Source organism: Vespa crabro, chromosome 2 (genome assembly GCF_910589235.1).
Source record: "Vespa crabro chromosome 2, iyVesCrab1.2, whole genome shotgun sequence".
In the NCBI taxonomy this organism is placed as follows: domain Eukaryota; kingdom Metazoa; phylum Arthropoda; class Insecta; order Hymenoptera; family Vespidae; genus Vespa; species Vespa crabro.
The window spans coordinates 20871189-20885694 of NC_060956.1; the positions used below are offsets into that span (position 1 = coordinate 20871189).

Consider the following 14506-nt stretch of genomic DNA (forward strand, 5'->3'; position numbering starts at 1 on the left):
TTTCTTTTCCTCTCTTCCTTCGATTAATAATATACACGCTTAGAGATAAATGTATCTATATATGTGCGTGTAGAGTTTGAAAAAGGAATTAATGGTTCATTAAAATAAGTGATATATCGAGCGAAATATATCACTTACTTTAAAACGTTTACATACACACATACGTGTATATATATATATATATATATATATATATATATATCTTCTTATTAGTTTTAATAGTAAAGATTCTACCGTACTTATCTCTTAGTATGGTTTAACTAGAAGACTTCCATAGCACCACTTCATTCTATACTTTCCTTTCCGTCTTGAATTATGTTATTTTGTAACTACCGTTTCTCTCTCTACTTTCTGTCTGCCTCTTTTTTTCTCTCTTTGTGTGTGTCTCTCTCTCTCTCTCTCTCTTTCTCTTTTACTTTTTCTCTCTTTCTCTCTAGTGAAACGTACACCGAAGCTCGTAGAGCAAATCGAACCAAGCCGTCGTAGCACTACGAATGGTGGGATTTAATTCGATCGCAATTACCTCGCACGGAAATCGTCTAGCAACTTCAATTTCCCTTCTTTCCTGTTCCCTCCTCTCTCTCTTTTTCTCTCTCTCTCTCTCTCTCTCTCTCTCTCTCTGTCTTTCTCTATTTCTATTTCTGTCTTTCTTCGACCGAATCGTGATCGTACTATTGCGAAATTTTCATTATACAGTCTAAGTTTTTATCAAATTATCAAAACGAGCGTGTCTTCGTTGAGACGCAATAATTACGGTCAATTTGTTCCGAATTTCGTCTAGTCGTCGTTAAACGAGAAAGATTTGAAAAAAAAAAAAAGAAAAAAAAAGAATGAAAAAGAAAGTGTAATCGTTTTTTCTCTTTTCTCTTTTCTTTTTTTTTTTTTTTTCTTTTTTTTTCCTTACAATAAAATTAAATCTCTTATTAAAATGAAATAAATTTGATTCTTTAGGAATCTTTTTAAAAGGATTTCTTAAACAGTAGATTTTATATATGTATATATAAACGAAAAGACGTAGATAAATTTGTTTTTTAAACAATAGATAAAACCTAGAAAGTTTTACGAGGTTAATCGATGCATATACATAATACATAGTTTATTTAACGTTCGACCTTTAACACATTTAACACATAAAGTGGCTAAATAAGAAATTGGCAGGAGCACATATTGGTATATAAGACGTAGAAAAATCTTTGATTTAAAAAGAGCATTATAAAATCTATTGCTAATGAAAATCGTTTCATACCCATAGTTCATTACATATTTGTTTTAAAATATAAGCGTTATGTTGGTGTGTGTGTGTGTGAGAGAGAGATAGATAGATAGAGAGAAAGAGAAAAAATTGGCGTTGTTTTTCCAGCTTGGGACTTGCCTGTCTACTTAGGCGGTCCCGTAATTCGTAGTAGCACCACCTGGTTTGAGTGAAAGGACATGAACGAGAATGGACTTAGTGGAAAATGTGTGCTCCTTTATCGTTGACTATATAACCATCGTGCTCTCCTTTTTATCTCATCGTCTTTACAAACAGTGTAAAATTATATACTTTCAAATCGATCGAAGAAAAAAGGGAAGAAATAAAAGAAAAAAAGTAAAGAAGAAAAGAAAAATATTTCCAAAGAGTCGGACAGAAAGCGAACTTTCAAGCGAAATGTTTTTCTTCGCGAATATTATCGAACACCTGGTGTATATATATATATATATATATATATATATATATATATTTTTTTTTTTTGCAGACTAATCGCGTTCGAGTTGAAACGATATGTCGGTCAATGTATTAGTGTCGAGGTTTTTTCCGCGATTAATAGAAACAGAAAGTTCAAGTTAAATCCAGTTCCGTTTATTTTCGTTTGTAAATTATGTATAAATCAATGAATTTATTTATTTCTATTATCGTTCGTTGTTTCTTTAATGCGATCGATATATTATAGATATGTTTGTAAAATATCGTTGAAAAAACGATTTCGTCTGATTCTGTTGATAGCTATGTACGTTAGTTTATAATTCGTCGGTATTGCACCTAGGCCGAAGTGAAAGGACACGGGACAAGAAACGTCACGAACGTGCCGCAATATCGTGACGATTATCGTTGGCACGATACCAGCTGGTATGTCGAGCTTTAAAGCCAGGAGGCTTCTGTTCTTAAGTCCATTAAGAACGTCAGCGATCGAAGTGCTCGACCGTTCCAAGGACTTTGTTTCTTCTTATTCTACTTCTTGTTTTTCTTCTCCTTCTTCTTCTTCTTCTTCTTCTTCTTCCTCTTCTTGTTTTTCTTATTCTTCTTCTGCCCACTCCCCCCACTACTCCTTCTCCTCTTCTCCTATTCCATTTCTTCTTTCAAACTTCACCTTCAACTTCATATCATGAACGTCATATTTTTTTCATAGGGATACCTTTTTAAAACCATCTCTAAAGAATGTCTTTCAAAGAATATTATGTAAATGTGACGATAAAAAAAGATATAATACAAAGATTACGGTCAACATTCGTAGCCCGTTATCTTCTTATTACGGGAGGATAAATATAATGAGAAAGAGATAGAAAGAGAGAAAGGGGCAGAGAGAGAGAGAGAGAGAGAGAGAGAGAGAGAGAGAGAGGAAAGGAAAAATAAGTTCTCTCTGCGATTGATATTACGAGACTAAAATAACCATCTATCTTCGAAAGACTCGATAACTTTTTCAATGTAGTACGTAATGAAAATGACACGGATTTGAGGAAGACCGAATCATCACACACAAAAATAAAGAGAAGCGTAAGAATTTACAGAGGACTAGAAAAATGTGTGTGTATGTATATATATATATATGTATGTGAATAGTCAATCGAAGAAGAAAGTAAAAAAGAAAACGTTAACGAAGGTACAAAGTTAATGAAAGGTTCGTTTGGATATGACGAACGTGTTTGTTTTAAAATCCCACAAAGTGGGACGACAGTGAACGTAGCGAGTGGCTCTCTTTCGTCATTACCCCTCTAAAGTCCTCTTTTAGATCCTATGCATTTCTCATCCTATTTTTTTTCTTTTTCTTTTTTTTTTTGTCTTTTTTTTTTTTGTCTTTTTTTTTTCTTTCAATTTAACGACAAAGACTCCAAAGTCCAAAGAGAAGTAAAAGCGAAATTATACCTCTATTTGTGGATAATAAATCAAGCTCGATATGGTACAAAGCTTTTCAACGGTTAAACTATCATAACCAGATAAGAAGTGATAAGCCCCTCAAACGATTTTCATTATACGATGTTCTAATCAATTTTATACAAATAGAAAAGGGAAAAAAAGAACATACGAAACGAGTAATTATCTTCAAAAAAAAAAAAAAAAAAAGAAAAAAAGAAAAAAACAGAGAACAAAAGAAAGAAAGAAAAAAAAATAAAAAGGAAGAAGAAAAATATTCACTCGACGATACATTTGATATCAAATGTAATACATATATTGAATTCCGTAATCTTCCAGGATTATTACGTTACGTCATCGGTCATGTGTCACACACACACACACACACACACACACACACATATATATATATATATATATATATATATATATCGAATGACGCATTCGAGGAGTAGGAATACACCGAAGCCTCTTTTTCTGATTTGAAAAAGGAAGATCCGCGTACGTATGTAATGTAAACCAGTGTCTTACACGATTCCGATGCTCGTTTGGTATATTATTAGTCTCTCTTATCCACTTGTTACCAACCGCGCCTCTATTCGAGTATTCGAGCATGTATTTCCTTTAACGGTGTCAAGAGGGTCGACCCTACTGCATCCGTCTCGTCGTCGTCGTTGTCGTCGAGAACGGTGAAAGTACATTGTAGAGTAGAGACAAGAGAGAGAAAGAGAGAGAGAGAGAGAGAGAGAGAGAGAGAGAGAGAGAGAGAGAGAGAGAGAGAGAGAGAGAACTACCTCGATAGCACATAGCAGCAGCGCGCTTCGAAGATGCTTCTCTGTATCCACTCGGCCCATTTTAGTTGTCCTAAAAGTAAGCAAGAGTAAAAATAAGAGAAGGAAAGAGAGTTAGATAGATAGATAGAGAGAGAGAGAGAGAGAGAGAGAGAGAGAAAGAGAGAAAATGAATAGCAAAGATTCGATCGTTTTACGATGAATATTAATTAAATTTGAATATTAATTATTTTAAATGAAATAAAAATAAATAAATAAATAAATAAGTAGAAATGATATATGATCGGAGAATGAAGCGTAAACGTAAAATGCAACTATGTATGTATACATATAATTGACGACGTATGTGCGCACCGAGCGCCGGCGCGATTCTGTCTGACGCTGACAACTAATCTGAGGCGGCTCGGGTGACGAGAGCGCTTGCGCGTCCCCTCGATCAGCTGTTCGCTACTAGTCGCCATCTTTGCGCCCAGCTGAGAAGGCTCGGCACTTCGCTCCGCTCAGCTGACCTCGTCGGCTTGCGATACGAGCCCCCAGAGCCTACATCCCAGTAACGTATCTCTTCGATACATTCGCCCCCATCCTCCCATCATCCCCAATTTTTCTTTATCATATTATGTATTTCTACTTTTTTTTTTTTCACACTGCTCTTGTACAGACCTATTATCTTCTTGTTTTTTTTTCTTTCGTGTATTTTTTTTCTCCTTTATTTTTTTTTTTTTTTATTTTGGATTTATATTTTGAGTTTACCTTTTTTTTTATTTTCTTTTTTTTTGTTTTTCGTTTATTTGTTTTTTTTTTTTTTTTTTTTTTCTTTTACTTTTAAGGCTTGAGAAACACCGACATCGAGGACATAGAAAAGGAACAAATAATAATCGGATTCGTTTTAAATCCTTTTGAAAGATGTGGGTCATGTTTGCATGAGAGACGCATGATCGATTTCCGTAGATTTGTAAAGTGAATTAGGCCATAAGAGGTTACTTCGTTTTTTCCTTTTTTTCTCTTGGTTTTTTTTTCTTTTTTTTTAAATCGATCGACGTACTTTCGTCATTACGAATCACGGATCCTCGAGGGATTCATTTTTATTCTTCGTCATTGTGTGTTAGCATCGAATCCTTGGCCGCGAATCAACGAATTTCTTCTCTCCATCCTCCCCTCCCCTTTCTATTCGCTAGAAGGAGGAAAATATATGAGACGTTAACTCGTCTCTGCGGAGTAACATTCGCGCTTGTTAAATAAATAGACCGACACACTGCGGGTTATTCGCGTGCTCTGTGGCTTTCGTACGTTCGTTGACTTCTGCTCGAAATAATTTCCGGGAAATATTGCGCCTAACAAAGACTCGTTTGCAAAAGCTATGGAACACGTCGAAAATAAATTATAAAAAGAAAAAAAAATATATATATATATATATATATATGCGCGCGTGTGTGTGTATGTGTATAAAATATGTGGTATAAATAAAAAATAAATTACAAGAACGTTGAGAGATCGTAAAAAAGAAAGAAAGAAAGGAAAAAAGATTACAAAAGAAAGAAACAGTAAAAAACGAAGAGTCATTTTCGTCTATACGTAATTATCATCGAAACATGAATAAACATTTTAAAAGGGGAATGAATTTTATCGAAAAAAAAAAAATATATACGTATACGCGTATACATACATGCATATATAATGTACAATATAAATAATAAATAATACGTATAAAAGTGCAAGAACGATGAAATGATGATAGGACGGAGAGAAAGAGATAAAGAATGGAAAAAAAAAAGGAAGAAAGAACAAACAACGTGAAACGTGTGTTACGTTGGTGACATTTCTAATAATGACAATGGAATTGGTTGCATGTGAAAAGAAAAGAAAAAAAAAAAAAGAAAAAAAAGAAAAGAAAAGAAAGAAAGAGACCGACGATATGCAATAGATGATTGGTGCGGGCAGGTGTGGGTGGTTGTGTCAGAGTGGCGTAGAGGGGTGGGGTTGAGGGAGAGGATAAGAGAGGTAACGCGTGCGGTGCGGGTTCAGTCGATAAGCGGACGCGTACGGAACACCAGCGCTCGATCAATAAACATTAGCCTTGACACGATATCTCGAGTCCGAAGGAGTCACTCTTTCATCTCACCTATTCCATCCTCCATCTTTTTTTCCCTCTACCCTTCATTCCCCTCATTCTTTGTATCCTTGAAAGAGAGAGAGAGAGAGAGAGAGAGAGAGAGAGAGGAAGAGAAAAAAGAAAAAGAAAGAAAGAGAGCGCATCGGGAACGTGCGTGCATGCATGCACCCACGCGTTGTTGCACGCGCCAAAAGAATCAGGCATAGAACTTCTTTGTCATGGAACCGACAGAAATCATTATGTTTATTTCTTTTTTTTTTTTTTTTTTCTCTCTTGAAGTTGCATCAAAATCCCTTCTTCTTCCTCCTCCTCCTCCTCCTACTCCTTATAGAATTTGTGTCTTTTAAGATTTAAAACGTAATTTTATAAAACATAATTCGCGATTATGTTTCGAGATTCTCCGCGCAATGATTTCTTTTTCTTTTTTTTCCCCTTCTTTCTCTCTTTTCCTTTTCTTTTCTTCTTCTCTTTTTTTTCTTTCGTCTTTTCTTTTTTTCGTTCTACAACGAGTAATACATTTTTATTTTGATTATGACTTACTCGTTTAATCTTGTTATCATTCTTTACAATGTTTACTTTTTTTTTTTTTCCATAATTATTTCGAGTACTTTAAAATATCTTTTTAATATACTTTTTAATATCTTGTTATTTTTTCTTTGTAAGTACATTATTTTTTTTTTTTTTTTTTTTTTTTCTAATGGCCCAGGAATTAGTTTTAGCAATTAATATTCTGTTATTTTACGCATATACTTATATATCTTTTCTATCATTCTTGCAGCGTTTTTTTTTCTTTCTTTCTTTCTTTCTTTTTTTTTTTTTAATACGTTCTGTAGCAAATAATAATATTTCTTTTGTTTTATTATTATTATTATTATTATTATTATTATCATCATTATTATAAGTATGTATTTATTTTAATTACGTATTATTATAATAAAGTATTTATGTTGTCTATCACTCTTTCAGCCTTTCAATGATTATTTCAAGTATTATAAAACATAATATCCATCATACTATATCATTTATCGTTTACGTAGGTATTATTTTTTCCTATCAAAGTCAATATAAGATCTATTCGTAACATACATACGTGTGTTACGTGTGTTACGATGTTCCGAGGGACGGTCTGTTACATAATATCATATTAAAAGAGACGAACTTCGAAACAACGAGCGAAGTAACGAATGAGTGGACTCGATATATTTTTTATACGAAAAGGGTACTAAAGATAGGTAAAGGATAAAGTAGAGGTAAAGTTTCGAATCGAGGCATCAAAAAGAAGGATCTTTTCTTTATGCGTGGAAGAGAGCGATTCAACGAAGCGAGAACGGTGAATTGGCCTTTATGCTCATCGTTGATGTACACATACGTCTCTCTCTCTCTCTCTCTCTCTCTCTCTCTCTCTCTCTCTCTTTCTTTCTCTTTCTTTCTCTTGTCCATCCTCGTTTACATATATTCCTCTCATACCTCTTTGTTATAACGTTATACAGTATACGAGGGACAACATTGATAGCGAAAAGAAAAAAAAAGAATATTGGATTAAATGCTCGTCACAATAATCAGAATGAATCTGATTGTACGAGTATTTGAAATGGAGAACAAAAAAAAAAGAAGAAGAAGGAAATAAATAAACATTTGGGTATCATTGTCTTTGAATGTTATTATTATTATTATTGTTATTGTTATTATCATCATTATGTTTTATTACACGTGTTGCGCTGTCATCATCTGTGTGTTTGCGCGTCGGCGGCTTGTAATATGGTCATAATATGGCACTCTATTCGTCTGACCACTTTTTGTCCAGTTCCGTATGCCCCGACCGACCATTCTACTCGCATCGCACACACACACACACACCATTTTATCCTATCTATATATATATATATATGTGTGTGTGTATATACATTTTGTAGTTCTACGCAACGTTTACTACGTCTGCAGAAAATACCCCACCACCGTTGTCCTTCCGTTGACGTCGCAAGAACTGCAAGCAGAACCCTTCTCGTCCCTTCCCTTCCCTTCTCTTCACTTCTCTTCTCTTCTCTTCTCTTCTCTTCTCTTCTCTTCTCTTCTCTTCTCTTCTCTTCTCTTCCTCTTCGTCTGCCCTTCGCCGTCCCGTCCATTTTGCGTTTGGCCCTTTGATCCCCGAGCATTCACGCTTCAAGCGACAAATACGATGGGCTTCGTCGAACACAAAACGCGTCGTAAAACGAACCCATTGAAAGCTCTCTTATTACTCTGCTATCGCTCAAAGTGATATTTTTGAATCATTTATATAAACTTCTTTTATTTCTAAGCTTTCTTCTTCTTCTTCTTCTTCTTTTTCTTTCGTAGTTAATTTTAATTTTTCTTTTACTCTTTTTTTTTTCTATTCTTTTATAAAGGAACTAAAAGAGTATAAATATTTGTATTTTATTAGTTTTCTTTTTTCTAATTTTTTAATTTCTTCGTAAAATGTGCCAAATGTGAATAATAAATACGGAATAAGGTATTCGGTAATTGTAACGTGATTTTAATGGGGTCCCGCTATCGAAAGTGTTTATTGTTCTTTGAACCAAGTACGAGTCGATATTATCGAGCCGAAGTTTCCCTCCGATGAAATTGTTCGTCTCACGAACCGTCACAATCTAAAGCTCAATTCACATGGATTTCAATTCAGATTCAATCCAATCTCCGTTCCTTCAACGTTCCGTCGTTATATTAAACAGTTCAATTTCATTCATTTATATCGACACGGTATCGTTGTTGGATATATCACTATCAGTCAGATTATTATATACGTTCTACTATCATGAATATTTAAAGAGCACATATGAATGACTTGAACGAACGAAAATCTCTCCTTTTATTCGAAGACGAAAAACCTTTGTTAGAATTTAGTTTTCGCATAGTCATTTCAAAAAATAAAAAGTAAAAAATAAAAAAAAAAAAAAAATAAAAAACACTGTTCACGACGGAATCGATGATTGGAAATATAACAATGATATTGAATTGTTTTTGTTCAATATGAAATATGTGTTAGTCGATCTTTTAATGTCTCTTATCTATTTATCATAAATCCCTTACTTTATTCTCAAGTATACTCGTCTTAAGTTTTCTACTCGTTTTTATTTTTCCGGTACTTCATCGAATTCTTAATCTCCATCAAGTTTCCCCACAATAAAACAATTTTAAGCTGTTTTCTGTGCGTCATGCCTCGTAGAGATTATTCTTGACGCGTTTTTATGATGCAACTTTCTTCGAACACAATGAAAGCTTTTCTCATTTTTTAGACCTTTTTTTTTTTTCTTTCCTTTTTATGTAGATAGTTTTAACATGAAACACTGAAAAAAGGCATTGTAGATAGATGTTTTGTATATTCCGAGTATACACACGTTGAGCTTTTACTTTTCATTTTTGCTTTAGAAAAATGTTTGTCGAGTTTTAAAAAGCATTACTTTTAAAAACGTTAAAATAAAAAATAAAAAAAAAAAGAAAAAGAAAAGTAGAACCAATCGAAATGATAGACCAACTGCGTGGATCTTTGATTAGAACGTTAAGTATGAAAATAAAAGTGTTATGAATGAAAATTGGTAGTCTCTTCATAAACGTCTGTTCTCACCGTTAAATATTACGTCACTCTCTCTCCCTCTCTCTCTCTCTCTCTCTCTCTCTTCCTATCTCTATCTCTATATTATATATACTTTAGATTTTATTAACGACAAACGGACGATATATATATATATAAAAAAACCTCGTTATATTTAAGAATTTCAAGCGATTAATTTTAAGAGAAAATCATTTCTCGACCTCGTTCCTTCGTACGTGCTTACGTCTAACAACGTCTATCGTGACTCTGGAAATAGAAGCTCGTTTTCTGGCGGCGATGATGATGATGATGATGATGATGATGATGGCGCGCTTGTGTGTGTGTGTGTCGAACCGACAAATACACGAAGCTTAGCCCTTTTATCATCAAGAACATACTTCCGTTTGCGAGATTATTTCGGAAAATTTGCCTTTTTTTTTTTTCCTTTTTCTTCGTTTTCGTTGTCGAAGAGAGTAATGGTTTAAAGAAAAAGAGAGAGAACTCGAATTCTAGTAATACACAATCGATTAATCCTCGAAGCGAAAGAAGCCTCTTTCTTTGTAAACCATCATGCTCGATCTACTTTGATATATCTAGAAAAGCTTTTCTCAGTGCATTGCACATATTTTTCTTTTTTTTTCTCTATCTTCATCTGTCCGTCGTTTTTCTCTCGTAGATCTTGATGGTTTACGATCGTAACATTGGAAAGGAACAATCAATTATCGGCCGACTGTTGTTCTGTATTACCAGTAATAATCTAAATCTTATGCGATTAAGATCGTACGACACAGTCCCCACTTTATTTAACATGCTTAAAACGTCGTCGTAAGGATCGGGTGATTACGCTTTAACGGCAACGACGAAGAGAAAAGAAAGAGGAAAACGGAAAAAAAAAAGAAAGAGAAAGAAAAAACAAAAAAGAGAAAAAAAAAGAAACGAAAGAGAAGAGAAGAGAAAGGAGAGTGCGTGCTTTAGTGCGTGCTCGCCAATAATAACTTGAAGAAACATCGGGACAAACTCAACTACAATTGTCGAATGGACTCACGCAGACTGGAAAATAACTTTTCCTTATGCTTTTCTCTTTTCAATGCAATACAACTCCCCATCCTATTTGCATGGAATATGTTCGCGAGATGCATATATACATATACATACATGTATACACACACACACACACACACACATATATATATATATATATGTATATGTGTATACTTATATGTAAATCGAGTTCGAGTATCAACTCTCGCGAAATCTGAAATCCCTTTGGAATCACTATAATGGGCCTGGTGTGTTTAAACTCCGATGCACGATGTTTTTCGGTTGGACGATATAACAACGCGGGATCTCGAAACCCACACGTAGCTCTCTCACAATGTGGGCCACAGAGCGAGAGAGAAGAGGGATCCATTAAGGCTACCGGTTGCTCCAACGCAGCGGGAAAATATTAAGCGTTGAGGAAGATCCTAACAGGGAGTCTCGTCTTCTCGCGTTTTTCATTTTCTCTCTCTCTCTCTCTCTCTCTCTCTCTCTCTCTCTCTCTCTCTCTCTCGCTATCTGTCTATCTATCTATCTATATATCCGTCTCATTCTGTTGTTCTCTTTCATACGATCCCGGACACCAGTCATACCATCGTTTATCGAGCGATCTACGATAACGACCCGTAAAACTCTTCTCTCCTTCCTGCGTATATATATATATATATATATATATATATATATATATAAAATGTTATATATGTATTATAGAAGTAAACGTTAGAAAGCTCTGTTATCTCGACGCGGAAGATGTCGTTTTAAAAACTGCGCAGTCAAAAGATCTCTGTCAAAATAATACAAACTTTTCAATCTTATCTATCGTACGAAAGAGTTACTTAACCGATAAGGTGAAATCTTCTTAAAGGTTTCGAGGTATTCTAATCGAGAAACAAATATGTGATATATATATATAGATGCGTGTATAGTTACATAAATATGTCATTGACTCCCCGTACCAGTCTGACAGATGTTAAAGAATAAATATTGTATATTGACAATAGAGACCAGTAAGAAAATGATTATTAGAATGTTTTAGTATAGCGTTGGTGATTAGTTGGATTGGATTGGGTCGGGTCGGGTCGGGTCGAGTCGAGTCGAGTCGAATCGAATTGGTAGCCCTATTAGGATTTAGGTAGGTCCCTTTAAATTTGTTGTTGTTGTGTCACGTCCGCAGGACGGCTCGTATACACGGCACCTCGCTTCTCTCATACACGTGACGAAAGAAAACAAGGTGCAGGCTTGGCCGCCGGTGCAGCAAGTTACAAGTTTCCTGAACGGTTAGTAGTAACAGCTGTGTTGTATAGGGCCCCTGGCTCTCTCGAGTTATACGATCCATGAGATTCATCGAATGGAAACCCACGGACAAAACGTCGATTCGGAAGAGTAAGACTAAACGTTGTTATACGTATGTATTTATGTATATATGGGTGTATATGTGTGTGTTTGTGTGTAAATGTATGTATGTATGTATGTATGTATGTATGTGTTTATTTATCTTTTCTGTCCTTCTACCTCGTTCAATTCGATAGCTTCTTCTTTACTATCGTATTCATATTTCGTTATATCATAATGAAATCTAACAGAAATGATACATCTTTTTGAAAGATTTAAATGAAAATATAAAAACTATTTTGGACGATCTTCTTTTGAAATAATCTTTACGTTTCGTATTTGATTGCTCTCTCCTTCATTCAATCCTTATCCAGAATAGGATAAGGCGTGTCTCTTCATATTTATCAAGTCTGCCTTCTAGACAACGTCATTTAGAGAAATCAATCTCTCTTTCTCTCTCTCTCTCTCTCTCTCTCTCTCTCTCTCTCTCTCTCTCTCTCTCTCTCATTCTCTGTCTCTAGACTTCGCATCGCTCCTTTGAGATCAATCAAACGTAATTGGAAAATGAGGGTTATTTCATTCGGAGAAAGTAATATTGTCATTTGCTTTGTTCCTCGTCTCGGCTCATTAAAACTCTCTTTCTCTTTTCTACTTAGTCAATAATTATCACGAAAAGCTCTAAGAAACACGGAATCTCTCTCATAATCGTCAAATAAATCAGCAAGAGCGAGTGAATGAATGAAAAAGAAAGAAATATATGTGTACAGATGTTATCCACGTAAATACGCTTTGTCTTATCGCATGAAAAGATTAAAGAAAAGAAAGAGAAATAATGATAGTAAAAAATAAATAAATAAATAAATAAATAAATCGAGAAAATAAAAAAGAAAGAACAGACAGCGGACTTTGCAAATTTTGACTAAATGACCGTCGTCGAGGCACAGAACGCTAGCTCTAGCATATCGAGAATAAAGAGCATATCGAGAACGGAAGCACAAGGTGGAACAACGCGATCGATAGGTGCTTCTGATCGGCGCTTGCTTTTCGTAAGCTTTCGAGCATGGTACAAAGAAAAAGGTAGTTTAATAATGTTTCGAAAGTAACGAAGTTCTTCCCTTCTCTTCACCTTTTCTTTTTTCTTTCTTCTTCATCTTCCTCCTCCTCCTCCTCCTCCTCCTCTTCCCCTCTTATTCTTTTTCTATTTTCTTCAGTGTCAAAGTGAAGTAACTCAAATTCATCGTGTTCATTCCAACGATATAAAAGTATTTCTTCAAAATTTCAAAGATTCTCAATGATATCTTACATCGTTTCGAAAAACGAGCTTGCTTGCTCGCTTGCTCGCTTGGTTGCTTACTTACTTGCTACTCTTTGCTACTCTTTGCTACTCCTTGCTCTGCTACTTCGAGTCTTTCATTTTTTGCCGAGCCAAGACGATCCAGGTTTCTCGACCTCCTCCCGGCAATCCGACGAAATGAGAGAGGGAACGCAGCGTCTAGACGTGAAAAGCGGGTACGATGCTCCGTGTCGAAGGACGAAAAGGGAAGGGAAGTCTGGGGAAGGACAAAAAAACTCCGGCAAAGGACGAGATAACGCTTGGGGAGATTGAAAACTTGCCGGTGGTGTCGTTCTCCTTTTAAAGGGTGAAATTTATTTTTCCATCGATCTTCAATATCACGTAGGATATATATGTATATATAGGATTTTTTATACGTATATATATATATATGTATGTATGTATGTATGTATGTATACATATGTATAAAATGAAGTCGATGAAATATTTTCTTTAATGTCGATCGATTTCATAAATATATCCGTTTCTCTATCAATTTTTTTTCTTCTTGATTTTTTATCATTCTTTTTTTTTTTTTTCTTTTTTTATTTTTTTATTTTTTATTTTTTTTTTTTTTTTTTTTTTTTTTTTTTTTTTACTTTCATTCATGAGATCTATATTTATGGCTAATATAAAAGAGGGTTGGTTTCAATACTCAATCCCAAAGGAGTCCATCTTTCTGTTCTTCCTGTTTCTCAAATATCGTGTATATATATATATATATATATATAGGTATTTTATATAAGGAAATTTGTGTTTGGTATGAAAGAAAAAAAGAAAAAGGATTAAAATACGAATTATAAAAAAAAAAAAAAGAAAAAAGAAGAAGAAGAAGAAAGAAGAAAAAAAGTGTAGAAACGGAAGTACGCAATGTTAAGTCGAAAGCATCGAGATCTCCATTTAAATGCGATACGGCTTCTAAAGCCTCTTGAATACGGAAATAGGGAAATCGCCGTTTCGAGTTCCTTTTAGATCTCTTTCGAGAGACCAACCAAGCGTAGCGCCAAAGGATTTATATGAGCGGTTCTTTCTGATAGTGGTTACCATTTCTAGTTTTATCGTTTGACTTTGATTCGTTGGTATTTTAACTTATGTATACCTATACATACATACATATAAATATAAATATATATATATATATATATCATATTATTGTGATAATTTTTTTTACAAAACTTCTTTTCAATATCTCGCGTAGAAAACAAATTAATTACTACTTTTCATT

The 14506-nt window shown here is 34.4% G+C and overlaps 1 protein-coding gene across 2 annotated transcripts in view; it reads left to right on the forward strand.

The window, feature by feature from the left end:
- The window catches only part of LOC124422282, a 52250-nt gene that overhangs the window by 20999 nt on the left and 16745 nt on the right, over window positions 1–14506 (forward strand). Inside the window, exon 1 of one of the 2 annotated variants that reach the window (XM_046958527.1) lies at window positions 12437–13588. The exons of the other annotated variant lie outside the window; for it this stretch is intronic. The gene's annotated coding sequence lies outside the window, so the exon portion shown is untranslated. Of the gene's footprint in view, window positions 1–12436; window positions 13589–14506 lie in introns of those variants that run through there. 2 annotated transcript variants of the gene reach the window in all.